Source organism: Cynocephalus volans, chromosome 14 (assembly GCF_027409185.1).
Source record: "Cynocephalus volans isolate mCynVol1 chromosome 14, mCynVol1.pri, whole genome shotgun sequence".
NCBI lineage: Eukaryota > Metazoa > Chordata > Mammalia > Dermoptera > Cynocephalidae > Cynocephalus > Cynocephalus volans.
In genome coordinates this window covers 101,379,926-101,396,677 of record NC_084473.1, presented here as the reverse complement: position 1 = coordinate 101,396,677, position 16,752 = coordinate 101,379,926, and the positions used below count along the sequence as shown (strand labels likewise).

The 16,752-nt window shown below is 47.3% G+C and overlaps 1 pseudogene; it reads left to right on the top strand.

Annotated features, from left to right (window-relative positions):
• Positions 1-13,988: 13,988 nt before the first annotated feature.
• Positions 13,989-16,752, top strand: part of LOC134362668 (eukaryotic translation initiation factor 2-alpha kinase 3-like) — a 66,920-nt pseudogene continuing 64,156 nt past the window's right edge.

The following is a 16,752-nucleotide window of genomic DNA, read 5'->3' as shown; positions in this document are numbered from 1 at the left end:
TGGCAGACACTTTCTATAGGACACCACCGAGGAGCTATTGCTTCTTGAAGGATATGCTGTCAGACCGACCAACACCACTGCCAGACACACTTTTTATTAAACCCATAATGAATCACAGGGTGGAACACAGACTGGGGTGTAGAGGTACAAAGACGCTGCACAAAGTAAGAAGCTGTACGACGATGGGGAAAGCAAGCCTAATTCAACCAGTGTTACCGGAGCAGGTAGACAAAGACAAATAACAAACACATACATAAGTTGCTCTTTTTCCCTTTACTTCTACAACTGTGGAAAATTTCAAGAAGGTCAAAGAGTTTAACATTAAAACAAAAAAAAAAAGAATCTGCAGAAACAGAAGGTAATCCTGTGCTGTAATTGTCTCACTTCCTAAAAAGTTAGCAGAGACGAAAGTAAAAGATATTAATATAGAACACAGACATGCCTGAATGAAGCTTTTTTTCCCCCCTTTTGTGTCCGGTAAGGGGATCGCAACCCTTGGCTTGGTGTCGTCAGCACCGCGCTCAGTCGCACCGGCCATCCCTATAGAGGATCCGAACCTGCGGCCTCGGCGCTCCCAGCACCGCACTCTCCCGAGTGAGCCACGGGGTTGGCCCATGATTCACTACCTTTAAGAGATGTAATGGCAACAGAATAAACTGTAATTGTGCATGGGTCATTTAAAATGACAATACGCCCATGTCCACACACCACTTTAATATGATAAACACACGCTTCTTTTACCTAACGTTTCCTTTGGCATAAAAGTAAAGGCTTTGTTATAAGTGATTTCCTCTCCCCTACAGAGAACGCTCTTCCCGGGGTCCTTTCTCAACCACAAGAAGCTGCTCTATCTGTTGCCCCTGCCCTGGTCCACGGGGAGGTGGCCACGACCCACAGGTCGACTCTCTGACGGGTCCACTGTCCCGGTGTCCCCCTACCGACTCCTCCTCCCCCGGCCCCGGGTGCAGCCCGCTCACCGATCTCGGCCAGCGAGGCCAGCAGGATCCACACACAGGGTGATCTCGAAGGGGATCTGCACGTGGGGCTAATCCAGGGTGAACACGGGCAGCCGGCTGTCCTCGGACGCCGTCGTTCCGGGAGCCACCACGCTCGCCGGGCTGGGCGGGCTGGAGCTGGTGTCCAGGGCCCGCGGCGCGTCCAGCAGCGTCTCCGCCAGGGCGCCCGCCGGCCCCGCCATCTGCTGGAGCAGCAGCAGCAGCAGCAGCGGCGGCAGCGGGCCCGATGCCAGCCGGTTCCATGGGGTCGGCTCCGGGTGCCACCGACCCGCCGAGGGCTCAGCACTCTGCACGCTCAGCGCATCGCGCTGGGACAGCGCCGCCCGCTCGGCCCCGCGCAGAGCCAGGCAGCCAGAGCCACCCGCCACCGCCGCGGGGCCGGGTCTCTGCCGCCAGCGGGCTCGATCACCGCTGCGAGCAGTCGCACTGCCCTCAGCCGTCCTCCCCCGCCGGCCGCCGGCCCATGCCCTGTCCGCGGCTCGCCGCCGCAGCTGCAGGCCCTGCCCGGGACGGCGCGGGCGGGCGCGGGGCGGGGCGGGCGCGAGCACCTGCCGAAGCCGCAGGCGACGCAAGGCCCCGTGGCCGGGAGGGCGGCGATGTGCTTCCTTCTCGCCCGCACAGGCCTGAGATCTGCCACCCTCGGGGCCGGTGAGCGGTGGGTGGAATCGCGGAGCTGCCGGGTGTCCTGTGGCTGGAGCTGTCCCCGCCCCGGAGGCAGCGTCGGGCGTCCATCCAGGGAAGGGGCCGGAGCGACCCACGCGTCGCGCTCTTTTCCCTGCAGGCTCCTGCCAAGGGACACTCCGGTCCGCTGGGCGCTCAGGGAGGTGTTGCAGGCCAGGAGGGCAGAGCTGCTGTCGCGCCTGCAGGGTGCTGTCGCCCCCGCCCGGCAGCTGCTGAGGCCGAGACTCAAGGGAGCTCCCCGGATGTGCACCAAGTTTAGAAAAGCCTCGTTTTGCTGCCCTTCTGCGAGAGACCACACGTCGGTACAAAGTATTCTTTCTGCACACAAACCTCCTGTGCAGAACTCACTCTTCCCACGCCCCCACGGAGTCCTTTTCTTTTCCATCTCCTGCTGCTTTCACTCATGGCAACACTGTCCCTCCCCCAGCTCACGAAAAAGAAAAACATCTTTCTCTGCTTTTAGGCTTGGAGGTGTACATTTCCGAGAGCATCTGAAATAGAATTATTTTGTGGAAAACCAGTGATTTGCCTGGCTCAGATTGACTTGCTGCTCTGACTACAGGACGGGCTGTGGTTAGGAAAGCAGAAGGGAAAGCTCAGTTCTTCTGGACGTAAGAGACCTTTATCTTCCAGGTGCAATGGTCTCTCGTTCCAGCTGCAGCTTTGTTACATGCAAGGCCGTTGTTTACTGCACTGGTTGCAATCTTACCTCCCAGAACGTCTATCACCGGAAACTGACACGGACGAAAAAAAGTAGACAAGTTGCCATTCAGTTGACTGTAACAAATTTCCCTTCCTGTTTATGAAATGAAATCCTTCTGGTTTTTTGTTTGGTTTTGTTTTAATGTGTCAAAACATGCCTCCTGCTGTTAAACAAACACACCAGGCAGTTCAACATTCATGGCAGATTTGTTTTTCAAAGTTCTAACAGAGAGAATCCATGAGATGTCAGCAGAGGATACAGGAAAAATCCTCCACGTGAATAGAAGCAAGTCAGGAACAACTTTAGACCTCCAAAGGAATGCAGGGGCAAGCCCAGGCTGAAATGGGAAAAGGATTTGAGAGATGACGGAACACTTTGATTAATATTTTTGCACCTGTTTTTTAAAAGTGCAACAGGATTTAATGTAAAGATAATCTATCAAAAAAAAAAAAAAAATCACTGAGCCATCCAAAACCGAGCTTCCTCTTCCCTTCTCACTGTATACTTTTATTAAAGTATGTGCCTTGCATACCCTTGTGAGAAAGGAGCAGCAGATAGCTAGATGGCTTTTCTTTCTTTCTTTTTTTCTTGGTTGAGAATCCCCACGTGGCAGGCTCTATGCCACTCTTACATTTTGTTAATCATCACAAAACCCAACAAGAGACACAGACATTCTTGGATCCATTTTATAAGTGAAGAAAAATAGATGCAGAAATGGTTAGAAGCAAATAAGCAAACAGTTGGGAAAATAGAATAATAGGTACAGTTGGGGGTGGTGCAGTGTATTCTTTGTAGGCAAATTGTGTATGTGTGGGTGGAGTTAGTGCGCATGTGCGGCAATGCGGTTTGGCTGGAGTCTGCCTTTGGAGTTCACACTACACTGGGCCATGGTCTCGAACCTACATCTCCAAGGACATGTTTGCCACTTACCTAGCCCATAGACCAGTGTGTGAGGGGTCTGGTGACCCAGCCTGGCATGTGAGGGATCTGGTGACCCAGCCTGGTATGCGAAGGGTTTGTGACCCAGTCTGGACAATGGGCTTGAGGGGTCTGAGAGCTCCAGACCCAGCCCGAGCTCGACAATTGGCACAGCAGGATTATGGGCAGGTAAAAGAGTTCAACAATTGGTGTAGTCTGCGACAGGATTCTGAGCAGGTACAGAGCCAAAAGTTCTTGGAAGAAGGAGGAGATGTGGCTACTTTTGAGTATGCCATGCCCTATGGCCACCTTCCTGTTGACTGGGATCTGGCTGCTGCACACTGTACTGCAAGGTAGCATAGACCAAGTACTACAATGCAAAACCCCTTGGGAGGGGGAGGAAATGTGGCTGTCCTTGAGCATGTGGGGCCTGGGGGTCACTTTTCTGCTAACCGGAGCCTGGCTGCTCCTCACTATGCTGCAAACTGATCAAGATCTGTGGCAGAAAGCAGAGTCATTGGAAGCACAGATGAATGTGCTGGAGGATGACGTGCAGCGACGGGCCACTCCTGCCCCTCACACCAGGGAAGACGACCAACCCAGTGGTGAGTTGAGGGAGACCTTGTGTCTCCAGGCATGACCCATTGTGCACAAGAAATTGGAACACGAGCAGCCTACGGTAGTGGATGCACAAGCAGTGGGCAGTCCACAGGTGACCCAGTTCACCATCTATGTCCCGTATACCCAGGCTGAACTGGTTGACTTGGGAAGACAGTTCAGGCAGAAACATGGGGAGCCCCTGGCTGCTTGGCTGCTGCGGTTATGGGACCTAGGGGTGGATAGTGTGGTGTGCTCTGGTGAGGAGGTGGAGAAGTTGCCCTCCATCACCATGCACCCGTCGCTGAGGCAGCGGCTGCAGAATAGCTGCAGATATGCACGAGGGCGAGGTCATCACTCCTTGGTGGACTGGGCGAATGCAGCTGCCCGAGCCGTGTGGGCAAATGCTAGAGAACTGCCCAAGATTGTTAGTAAATGGCAAACGTATGCTGAGCTGGTCCACATTATTCAAGAGCTGGGGATGTGGCAGTCCATGTTTAATGTGAACACTCGTGGCCCAGACGATGAAAACTGTACAGACAGCATGAGAGACATAGTGCTGCAAAATGTCCCATCAACGTCCTTTGGGTCACTGATGGCCACACTAGTCCCCTATATTGGTCATCCTATACATGAGGTAACAACCATGATAGCCAGCTTGGGTGAAGTAGGGGGTAGAAGACAAGCAAAAGGGGTCTAAAAGGTGGCAAAGAGCAAATCCCCAAGAAATGCCTGAGATTTTATCCTGAAGGGAACAAGCAAGACTAGCCAGAAGCAGATGTGGCTTGACTTGCTTGCAGCAGGGGTTGATAAAAAGAAACCTGACCTGCAGCCAAATGCAGTCCTGTTTGCTTTGTGGCAGCAATTGTGCCCTGAACAGTGTTTCACCAAACATCTGGAGACAGGTAGCAAGGTACACTCAGGGGATTTAAAGAACTTTTTGGTTGCTCCCAAGGAGGCAGATGAACTGTTCCATTTCAATTAGGGAGCAGGCCAAGGTATTCGTCTTTTGGGGGCAGGCGAGGACCAGAGGCCTCATGTTGAATTGGCAATATATTGGTCAAGGACAAATGTGCAGCATGTTTCGGCATTGGTGGATACAGGTGCAGAATGTAGCCTGGTATATGGCAATCCAGAGAAGTTTCCAGGGGCCACAGTTCATAGATGGCTATGGAGGACATACGATTGAGGTCAAAGCTGTGTCATTGCCATTGGGCACAGGAAGATTACCTCCTTGTGTGTATACTGTATACATATATGTAAAGCTAGGGCTTATAGACCCCTTGAGTCTGTTGCTCAGATTGGGTTACAAACCCTCCACACGCAGGTCTGTGAGCTAGGTAATAGAAAAAAAAAGGTTCTGGGAGCTGTAGGTATAGAAAGACGAATGGGTTTTATTCAGATCTAGGAGCAACTACCCCAGGGGCCTCTCTGAGAGTTCTGAGAAGCACTGTGGATCAGAGCTGTTAGTCTTTTATTCTTAAGTCCACAACCCTGGACACCTGGGTGCCCATACACAACTTACATTAAGTAGTAACAAGGAACACCTGAGGATATTTACAGCAAATGCTCAGCAAGGTTATGAACATCTGAGGGGCCCTGACATTTTCCTATTTTTCCCAACAAATATCTCCTGTAGCTTAATATATCTTTGGTATGATGTGCTTTATGGTTTGCACCTGCAAACAACAGTTGGAGAGTTTCGGCTGTGAATATGGACAGTAAAGCCGGTTACAGGGATATGCTAAACATGACCCATAGGTATTACCCAAGCAAAGCCTTGTAGTTAATGTAAAGCAGTATTGCCTACCAGGACGATATGCAGAGATAAGTGCTACTATATTGGAATTAGAGAAAGCTGGCATTATTCGTCCGGCTCAGAGCCCATTTAATGCTCCCGTATGGCCAGTGAAAAAGCCTGATGGTACCGGGAGAATGACTGTAGATTATCAAGAACTAAACAAAGTAGTGCCTCCTTTGTGTGCACCTGTGCCTTCAGTTCATGACGTGATGGATCACCTGACAACTCAGCTGGGAACTTATCATTTGGACCTTGCAAATGCTTTTTCCTCTATTCCAATCTCAGCTGATAGCCAAGATCAGTTCACCTTCACATGGGAAGGAAGGCAGTGGACCTTTCAAGTATTGCCCCAAGGGTATGTGCATAGCCCAACCATCTATCATGGTTTGGTGGCTGGGGACCTAGCCAAGTGGAGTAGACCCAGCATGGTTACAATGTTTCACTACATTGATGACATCTTACTAACCTCTGATTCTCTTGCAGTTTTAACCCAGCCAGCTCCAACACTGCTAAGCCATTTGGAACAATGTGGGTTGGCCATGAACACAGCCAAAGTGCAAGGACCTGGGCTGTCAGTCAAATTCCTAGGAGTGGTGTGGTCTGGTAAGACAAGAGTCATCCCAGAAGCTATTATAGGTAAGAGACATGGAATACCCTCGACCCACAACTGTAGCTCAGCTACAGACATATTTGGAACTTTTGGGGTATTGGAAAGCTTTTGTACCCCATATGGCCCAGATCGCATGCCCACTGTATGCATTAACAAAAAAAGGAGCCCTCTGGGATTGGACTGAGGAAGTAGAACAAGCTTATCAGGCTACAAAAAGGGCAATACAGCAAGTACAGTCTTTACAAGTGACTGACCCCACTAAGCTGTTTGAGTTAGACGTACATATAACCCAGGAGGGGTTAGGATGGGGTTTGTGGCAGAGACAGGACTGATTCCAAACACCTGTAGGATTCTGGTCTCAGCTCTGGAAGGGAGCTGAAGTGCATTATACCCTAATAGAAAAGCAGTTAGCAGCTGGGTATTCTGCCTTGATAGCCACTGAAGCTATCACAGGAACTGCCAAAGTCCTAGTGAGGATGACATACCTCATAACAGGTTGGCTGCGCACATGGGCCACCAACCCTAAAATGGGTGTAGCTAAGACTCCCACTTTCTCTAAATGGGGAGCATATATAGAACAAAGGAGCACTGTGTCAACGAGTCCTCTGTCCAAAGAGTTGCAAACTGTGCAAGGCCCAGTAGAGTTTTTGGAGGAAACTTTGACACAACCCCTAACCATAGAGGTGGAGGCTATACCTTTCCATGAGGGACAGGGACACATAGAGAGCAAGCTTGGTATACAGATGGTTCTAGCATGGGACCTTCAGCATCATGGACAGCTGTTGCTGTCCATCCCTGAACAGATATCATACAGTATGAAAAGGACACAGGAAAAAGCAGCCAATGGGCTGAATTGAGAGCACTATAGATGGTGATAAAAAATGACCCTGGGCCATTACCCATCTGTACTGACAGCTGGGCTGTGTACAAAGGTTTAATGCTTTGGATCTCTACTTGGAAATATCAGTGGTGGATGGTAGGCCCCCGAACCCTGTGGGGACAAACCATGTGGCAAGAGTTATGGGAATTGGGACGTGAGAAAGAAGTAACTCTTTTCCATGTCACAGGACACTTCCTCTTAGCCAGCCCAGGAAATGATGAAGCTGATGCCTTGGCTAAGGTAAGATGGCTGGAGAGAGCCCCAGCTACTGATGCAGCCCAGTGGTTACATCGATCAATGCAACATGCTGGCAGTAAAACCATGTGGATGGTGCCTCAAAGATGGGCCTTGCCTATAAAATGGGAAGATGTATTGAATGCCTGTAGTGCTTGTCCAGTGTGTGCTCAAGAGAATCCACATCCCAGCAGGTGCCCCATACAGATGGGCAAATAACTCGAGGAAGGGTGCCGCTGACTTGATGGCAAGTGGACTTTGTCGGACCACTGCCAAGGTCAGAGAATTTCAGATGCATCTTCACAGCTGTTGATACGGCTACTGGTCTTCTGTTTGTATGGCCTTGTAAGGCCCCAGACCAGGTAAACACTGTGAAGGCACTGAACAGCCTTATGGCCATGTATGGCTGACCTGTAATCATAGAGAGTGATAATGGAACCCACTTTACTGGACATGGGGTTCAGAGGTGGACCTCCCAGTTGTCCGTTCAGTGGAACTTACATGTGCCATATCATCCCCAGGCAGTGGGAATGATTGAACGGTGCAATGGTCTTTTAAAAAAGGGACTAAGGCTATCTACCCAAGCCCCATCCCTGAAAGGGAGAACACGGTGATATGGCTGACAGTCAGGATTCTAAATGAGAGACCCTGCAAGAGCGGACCCTCTCCAGTGGAAGCTCCATTGCATAGGGCTGCAGCACCTATACAGCTGCAAATCACTACTAAAGATAAGCTTTTGACGCCAGGATATGGCAAGAATGGAGATATTCTCTTGCTGGCCCTGACCTGTTTGCAACAGGGACAGACAGTACAATGGGAACGGCCTTGGAGAATAAACCCCCATATATGCTGGGTAGGCTTAATAGGGTCTTGGGGAAAAGGATTAGAGGAAGGCTTGCACGTTTCACCTTGGGTGACAAGTACCTGGCCTCCTCAAGTAATGGTAACATGGCCTGGAATAGATAAGTGCTCTATTCCAAGGGGCATATTTTATTATCTTTATGGACAATTTTAGTTCCCCTATACTGTTACATGTAGAACCTACAGATCCAACAGTGTTAGCAGATAAAGAATGGTATCATAAGCCAGGTAAGATACCTATTCCTGTAACCATCCTTTCTCAGGATGGCAAACTGGCATGTATCTTACCAGAGAGACGAGAACTTCCTCTATACCAACAACTCTTCTGTCTTTTCATGCATAGTTTTCTGGCTGCAGGCGCTGCACCAGAGTCGTGTGATTGGTGCCTTGGCCTACTGAATGTGCTTTGAACTTCCCATCAGTATGACTGCAGGATTCCCATGGAGGATCACACCAATGGTGACTACTAACTGGACATATGTGGCTAATAGTTAAAAGGACAGAACTACAGCCTTAAGGCAGATTGAATGGACAATAGGTTATGTAAATGGAAGGGTCATTTATCCCCGCTAAGGGAACATTGGGCGTAGATTGTACAACAAGGGACCCTGAAGGGGTGGATTATTGGGAAAATAGAATAATTTAATCAGCCCCCCTCACCTTAGGTACGGTTGGGGGTGGTCTGGTGCGTTCTTTGTAAGCAAATTGTGGTGTGGGGGTGGAGTTAGTGCACATGCACGGTGCCATGGTTTGGCTGGCGTCTGCCTCAGGCATCCATGCTGCTTGCAGCCGTGCTCTCCTACCTATGGCTTCCAAGGACCTGTTTGCCGGTTACCTAGCTCATTGACAAGCGTGTGAGGGGCCTGGTGACCCAGCCTGGCATATGAGGGGTCTGGGGACCCAGCCTGGTGTGTGAAGGGTTTGTGACCCAGTCTGTGAATGGGCTTGAGGGGTCTATGAGTGCTAGACCCAGCCCTAGCTCTACAATGGGCCCAGTTGGCAGGATTACAGGCAGATAAAAGAGCTCAACACAAACAGACATACTTAAGTTTGCAAATCAAATCAGTGTCTGGAAGGAATTCAGCCCAGGCCTGGATGAACCACACTAACCATGAACCATGTTCCAGGCCAGCGCTGCTGTCATCTCCCCCTCCTCTCCATGGCTGGTTGCCCCTAAATATCAGGTTACTTTCTCAGGTGCTTTCAAGTAGAACAGTGGAGAATGTGTTAGAGGCAAAGATTGATGTAGAAGGAGTGACCTGGAAAAAAGGAAGATTAAAGAGTGGAATGTTTAATCCAAATTTGGATTTATTTATTTTTGAATTTGTTTATTTTAAAGTATACTTTGGTTTATAAGAAAAGAGCTACAAAAGGTGAAAATAGTCATTTTTGAGGTACATTCATCCATTTATTCATTCAACAAATGATTATTCGACTGACCTTTTTTTAGATTTTGTGGTAGACTCTCATAATTGGACAACATAAAGTATTTTACTAGTGGAATTCGTTTTCTCATGGTTGCCATAACTTTACATGGTAGCTGAAACCTGAAGAAACTTCTGACTCTAGAAGCTGTTGAACAGCATGTACGATGCTGGCCTTGTGAGGTTACATTTGTCAACCGAAGACGTAGAGCACAAAGGGAGTTTGCAAAGGGCCACAGCATGGGATTGTTTTCAGAAATCTTCACTTGAGTAAAATGTGCTATTTATATTAAATAGCAACATCTCTAATCCAAGCATATACATTTGAAAAACTATAAAAGTTTAGAGGAAGATTTAAATACCCGAAAGTGCTGAATTCAGTCAAGTATTTCCAAATAATTTCCAATACTTAATTTGAGATAGAATTCATGTTGTTGTAAAAAAAATTCACTTTGGACATTCTCTAGAAACTATTTCCTTCTGGGTACATAGAGTTTGCTTAGAGATAGCTTTGTCAGTTCAGGAATTCTGAGGAATATTATAAAGAGGAAAATCCTTGCAGATGGCTTCATGCAGCCCTTAATTACTTGCTTTCAAGACGTGCCATGAGTCCCTCCCTGTGTCCATTCATGACCCCTGTGTGTTAATGTCCCATCCACGTATGTGTGTGCCTTCCATCCACAACTCCAGCTCCCATGGAGAAGATGCCACAACTCAGTCATGGAGCTTGGAGAGATGGTAAAACATAGTTACGCTCAGCCAGCATTTGAATGAATGGAAAAAAATCCGTGAATGGCGTAGATTTGCTCTCTAGTTATTTTCTACTTAATTCTAAGAGTGATTTTTTTCATTCTGTTTGTCACTGTGAAATGTTTGCTCCTTGCAGAAATGGACTCATACACCACTCGAACTCTATGCTGCGTCTGACTACTTTAACTTCTAAGCCGTCCTGCCCTTCATCACCTCTTGCACATGTTGATGCACCTCTTCTCCACCTCTGCCTCTTCAACTCATATTTGTTCGCCTTAAACTCAATGATGTCATTTTCTTTGTAAAACCTTCCTTCATGCCATGAGTCTGGGTCAACTGCCCTTCCGGTGGACCCTATAGCATCCCACTGAATTAGGTTTTCCTAGTTAGTTGTCTGTATCCACTTCTGAATTGCAGAAACTGTCTGTCCTGATTACTGCTGTACTCCCACTCCTCTGTGTGTCTATGCTGTGTTTCCCCACCTCGTAACTCTGGCTTCTTTCTTTCTTTCTTTCTTTTCATTTATTTAAACATAATTGAGGCCTTCTGGTAGAGATGGCAGAATAGATGGTCCCCAGCGTCACTCTCTCCCACAAATCAACCAATTTACAACTAGTAAATGCAATGACAGCCACTCTGGGGCCACTAGAGCTCAGGAGAAGAGGAGGAGAGTCCTACAGAGTTCATGAAGGCAGGAGAAGCCACGATGAGAGAAAGAAAGGACCACTCCCACCATGTCAAATCTGGCCCCTTCAAGCCTGGAGCTGGTGAGCACATGGAGCAAGAGCTGGCAAAAGCCACAGCTGTGCTCTTCATATGAAGTTGCTTGCAGTTGGCAGGGTGTCCACTAACAGGGTTTCTGTGGACCCACATAGGAGAAAGGAGCCAGAACAACTGAAAAAGGAGCCACTCAGAGTCCAGTGAGTCATTGCAGGGGACTGGCACACAGCCTGTCCCATGGGAAGTGTTTGGAGTAGGGGCGGTGGGGGAGATGGGCCCACCAGGGGAACACTGGGGCACAGTAAGGACAGCTGATCTGCCCTCCCATCAGCACAGGCCCACTCTGTGTAGACTGGTCAGGAATATAGAATGGCTGGGGGTCCAGTTTGCTGAAAAGACTCAGGTCCAGACCAGAGCTTGTACACAACCCGGGTGTACTGGATCTCACAAGATCCAGAAGTATCTATAAAGTCAACCATTAAAACCTAAAGGGCTGGCCCGTGGCTCACTTGGGAGAGCGTGGTGCTGACAACACCAAGTCAAGGGTTAAGATCCCCTTACTGGTCATCTTCTAAAAAAAAAAAACAAAAACAACAACAAATAAAGCCCCCCGAGCTGCACAAAAAGCCTTTCTCAGAGAATCAGCAGCAACGTGGCAGTTTAGTTCAACTACAGAGCTCAAGTGCTGGTCCCCACAGCAAGTTCCCCCATTTTTGAAACAAGCAAAGGACAACCAATTAGTTCCAGTACAGAGTTTAAGTGGTGGGAACAGTGAATAATCCAACGCAGAACTGAAAGAAAAAACAAAATACCCACAGAACAGACACAAAGTTTGATATTAACTAGTAAAGGTCTCACATCACCAAAGAACACCTATGAACCCTGGAAGGACCAGAAACCCCCTGGGCTCCCAAGCCAGGGAGGGGGCAGGGCCTGGGGCCTCAGCCATGCCCCCCAACACCTGCAACCAGCCCAGAGACAACCACTGAGCCACTGCAGGAAGCACCCTGGGCTCCCAAACTGGAATCATGAGGGGTCTCAGGCTTTAGCCATGCCTCCCTCCAACACCCACAACCAGCCCCGCGATGACCACTGAACCACTGCTGGAAGTCCCCTGGTCTTCTGAGCTGGTGCAGTGGGGGGCTAAGGGCTTCAGCCACACACCCCTGACATCTGCAACCAGCCCAGCAATGACCAAGCCACTGCTGGAAGCCCGTGGTCTTCTGAGCTGGGGCAATGGGGGCAGAGTTAACATTGAATCTTATAATCCCAACCAGGAACATAGCTATCCACGCTTGGAATTTGTATAGTGTTTAAAGCAGACAAATATATGTAACGAATTCGTAGAACAACCGTACAACTCATCCTGTCACTCAGCAGATATTTATGGAAAACCCGCTGTGTATCTGGGGGTTCCAGGCAGAAGCAACAGCAGCTGCAAAGGCCTTGAGGGAAAACCATACATGATGTGTTTGAAGAATTGGGAGAGTCTGTCTAGAGGTATTGATTTTGGGTATGTGAACTCTGAGAAGCTTGTTAGACAGTGTAAGTCTGGTAGGCAATTATTTAACTGTCAGCAGTGAAGTGCATTAGACACACTGCGGAAGTGTGCTGTGCTTGTGAGCAGCATTAATAGCCTTTTTGAGGTTGGTGGCCAGGAATCAAAGGAAGAACAGTCAGCATGGTTATGTTTTTCTTCAGCTACATTTCAGCTGCACAGATGCAGGAATGAGAAAGGGGATAAAATTGGATTTAACCGGGGTTGGCATTCTGTCAGTCGAGTGTGACGTGTGAGACAGAGGACAGGGAGTTGAGGATGTGCTTGAGGTGAAAGACTGTGGAATTTAAACTGGATAAGAAGGAAGTGAGGGCACGACAGTAGTGAAGGTCATAGGATCAATGGCTTATGGGTTCTCGTAGGTTCCAGGAGGGCCAGAGGTTTGCTGGAGTCAGGTAAGTAGAGGAAGTGAGGTGGGAGGAGAGGGGCCGTAGCTGGGGGAGGGACACTTGAAATTTTCGTGGGCAGAGGGTGGCCGTGGTAACAGCAAGGTCTAGAATCTGACTGCAGGACTGATGGAGGCAGGTAGACAGGTGACGCAAACTAAAGACTGCAGCGGTTGTCAGATAGCGATAGTAAACCGGCCACTAAAATCCTCCAGGGATGGGGCTAGCGGCCTAGAGGTGAGGGGACAGCCACTAAGAGGGGTAATAGATGGAACAATCTGATCCTGAGGATTTGCAGGGAGGAGAGGGAGAAAATGGTCTGGAAATGTCAGCGAGATACAAGGGGTGCACCTGTCCCATCACTGGGTGAGGGTTATGGGAGAAGAAACCTCTCTTTGCTTCTGTAGGGAAGCAGTGTCCTCAGGGAAAGCCTGGCTTCTGTGAGAGCAAGAAGACGAGTCTACTTTTAGGGAAGACTGTGTCAGGGGAAAGGCTTTCAGCAGTGGGGAAAGGCAGGAGAAGAGGACAGAGCAGGGTGCTGAGTCTTATGGGGACTAGTGTGTAGGATGAGGGCTGACCTAGTAGGCTGGGACTTTTCATAAGTGACATAAACAGAAAAGGGCTTACTGAATTTGTCCTGGTCTAAAGAGAGTGGTGGCCTGACTAAGTGTTGGAGGGAGGCGGGTCCTCTTTTCTCTCCTGCTGATGGAGGCCTGGGCAGGGGCAGGTTTTCTTTCAACTGTATACAATAAGTGCCTAATATCTTAGATACCTTTCCAATTGTGTCTTATTCATTTTTAAAGTTGCAAATCAGTAGCAATTACCAGCATGTTAGACAGCCCAATTGCTGCCTCCTGAGAATCACGGTACAAAGCAGTGGGATTTGGACGTGGGATCTGGTTCCTTGGTTTCATCCAGCCTTCGCCACCCAGAGGTAGGAATTTTGGATTAAATGTGCACTGGAAAAGTTAGCTACAATGAGCAGCTGCTGGTATTAATAGGCTCAGGGCCCGATTGCCTAAGTTTGTGGCCTGTCTGCCTCTTACCAGCTGTGTCCCCTTGGGCGATTGCTTAACTTACCTATTTCTCAGTTCCCCTTCTGTAAAACGGGACAGATAATAGTAACACCTACTCCTAGGATTGTTCTGGGCATTAAATGAGTTAATCATAGAAGTGAGTAACTGAGGATACCATCTGCTACATCAATATAGCAAATTTGAGCTATAACATGATCATTTCTTGTCATTATCACAAGATCTCTAGGAATAATAAGATAAATATTAAAAAAACTTCGTTGAGTTTACTGGTTAGAAATCCATGGTGCAAAATCCCATAAACTATTAGTCCCTACATTTTCCCTCAAGTGCAATTCATCTGAAACTTTCTTGGCATGTTATTCTAGACAAGTTTGATTATTCTGAGCTCTAGAATGCAGAGGAGCTAGAGTAACTTCACAGAGACCGTGCTTCCCAAGCTGCTCTGGCATCCGACCTCCAGGCATGGGCACGTGACTTACCCTCAGAGCCTTTGCACCCCCATCAGTGAGGTGAGGGCACTGCCCACCTTGATGAGGTGGGTGGAGGTAGGGTGGGGGGGTCTCTAATGGAGGACGCTTGTTTGTCTCACCTTTAGTCTTGACTCTGATGGATTAAGTCTCTCTTCGTTTTTGGAGCTTTATTCTCTTGTTTAAATTATTTAAAAATAAGTCCATCGTTTGAATTGTGACTGCTAAAGTTGAAGCAGTCACCTGTGTTTTCCAGAATGCCCTCAGCCTCTACCATATCAAGTTGTTCCCGAAGGACGTGCCTTAGGGTAGTCCTTGTTCCTCTTATCATCAGCCTGATCCTTTCAAAAGCTTCCTAGCTGGTATTAGTTTGGAAAAGACAAAACCTAACACGAGGGGGTTGACAATGACCTGGATAGTGATGATGGAACTTTCTGATGGGAAAACTGCTGCCAGGGACCAGTCTGTAATAACAGACTTCCTTGTGCTCTCCGGTAAACCCAGCCCGAATTCTTTTCTGGTACACCCAGGCAAGTACATGGGGAAACATCACTGCCAAATTTCCATGTTTGCTGTGTGCTAAGCCCTAATTAGAGTGCCTACTATTTGTAAGAAGTATCCTGATTATATCTTTAAGAATAGTGAACTTCTGTTGTATTGTGAGTTATTGATGCAAATAGCAATTTAATTGTAAATTACATTAAAATTTTTGAATCGGGTATGGTATTCAAATCAACTACTGCTCCAGCTAAACCTTTATTTATTTGTGTTCTGCAGGGATTATGCTTGGATATGCACATTTTGCTTTATTTTTAAACTAGACATAAAAGATGATCAGCAAAATGAGAAGATTGTAAGCTGCTTACATCTGGAGTAATATCACAGTGTGTTATAGTGGTGCAAAGCATGTGTGTTTGCAAACTGAAATACACATGCACAAAAAGTTAAACTGCATGGCATGGCAAAGTAGAATGAAAATAGCTGTAATAACCCTGAGTGCTGTTGACTGTGTTTATATTATAAGCAGCTAGTTGTACTTGAAGGTGTTGTTACAAATGGAAATTATATTAGTTGTTTGGTAAACTACAGTTCAACTTTCTTACTGTCTCTAGTTCTTACCATTTTTTCTGGTTTATTAGGGCTCTCTTGATTTAAGTGTCCTCCCTCCCACCTATCCCCAATCCTAGATCTTTGGATAGAATGCTTTGAAATGTTGAATTGCAGCATATTCAAAAAGTTTCACTGTGCACCTTTACGGCAATAAATGCAAACCTCACTGGTCACTTTCCATGCAGAAGAATCCTGAGACCTCTTTGCATGACCTGGATTTTAATTTTCCACTTTACAGAAAGAAAGAAAGAAGAACGAAAATCTAAAGGCATTGAGCCATCTGTGATAACGTGATAGGTTTACTAGATTTTACTGCTGCTCCAAGTTTTTGGGACATTTCTTGAGAGTATGTGTGTAGTATGTAGATGTGCTAATGACAACATTATTCCCAGCTTAGTAATCTATACAGTGTGATCCCTGTCCTAATCCTCCTGAGGTTGATATGTTGGTCCCATTTTGTAGAAGAGGAAACTGAAGCTCAGAGAAGTTATTTGCTTGAAGTTGCAGATGGACTATATGATAACGCTGGGATTGAACGAATCATGCCTGTCTGTACTCAGTCCTGCCTGCTCTAGAGCCCTTTCCCCATCCAGTGTATACCTGCACTTCACAGCTCAGGCTGTGCATCCAGTACAGAGGGTCTCAAACTCTTTGGTCTCAAGACTCTTTATTCTCTTAAAAATTATTGAGGATTCCAAAGAGCATTTTTCCCCTGTGGGTTATATCTATCTATATTTACAGGATTAAAAATTAGATTTTAAAAAGACATGTTTATTAATTCATGAAAGAAATAACGAAAACCCATTGCATAATAACATAAATAGCATATTTTTATGAAGAATAATTATATTTTTCAGTACAAAAAATTTAATGAGAAAAATGTCATCGTTTCACATTTTTGCAAGTCTCTTTAATTTCTGGTTTAATAGAAGACAACTGGATTTTCGTATCTGTTTTTCTGCACTAAATATGTTGGATTGTTGTATTGATTTAATTATG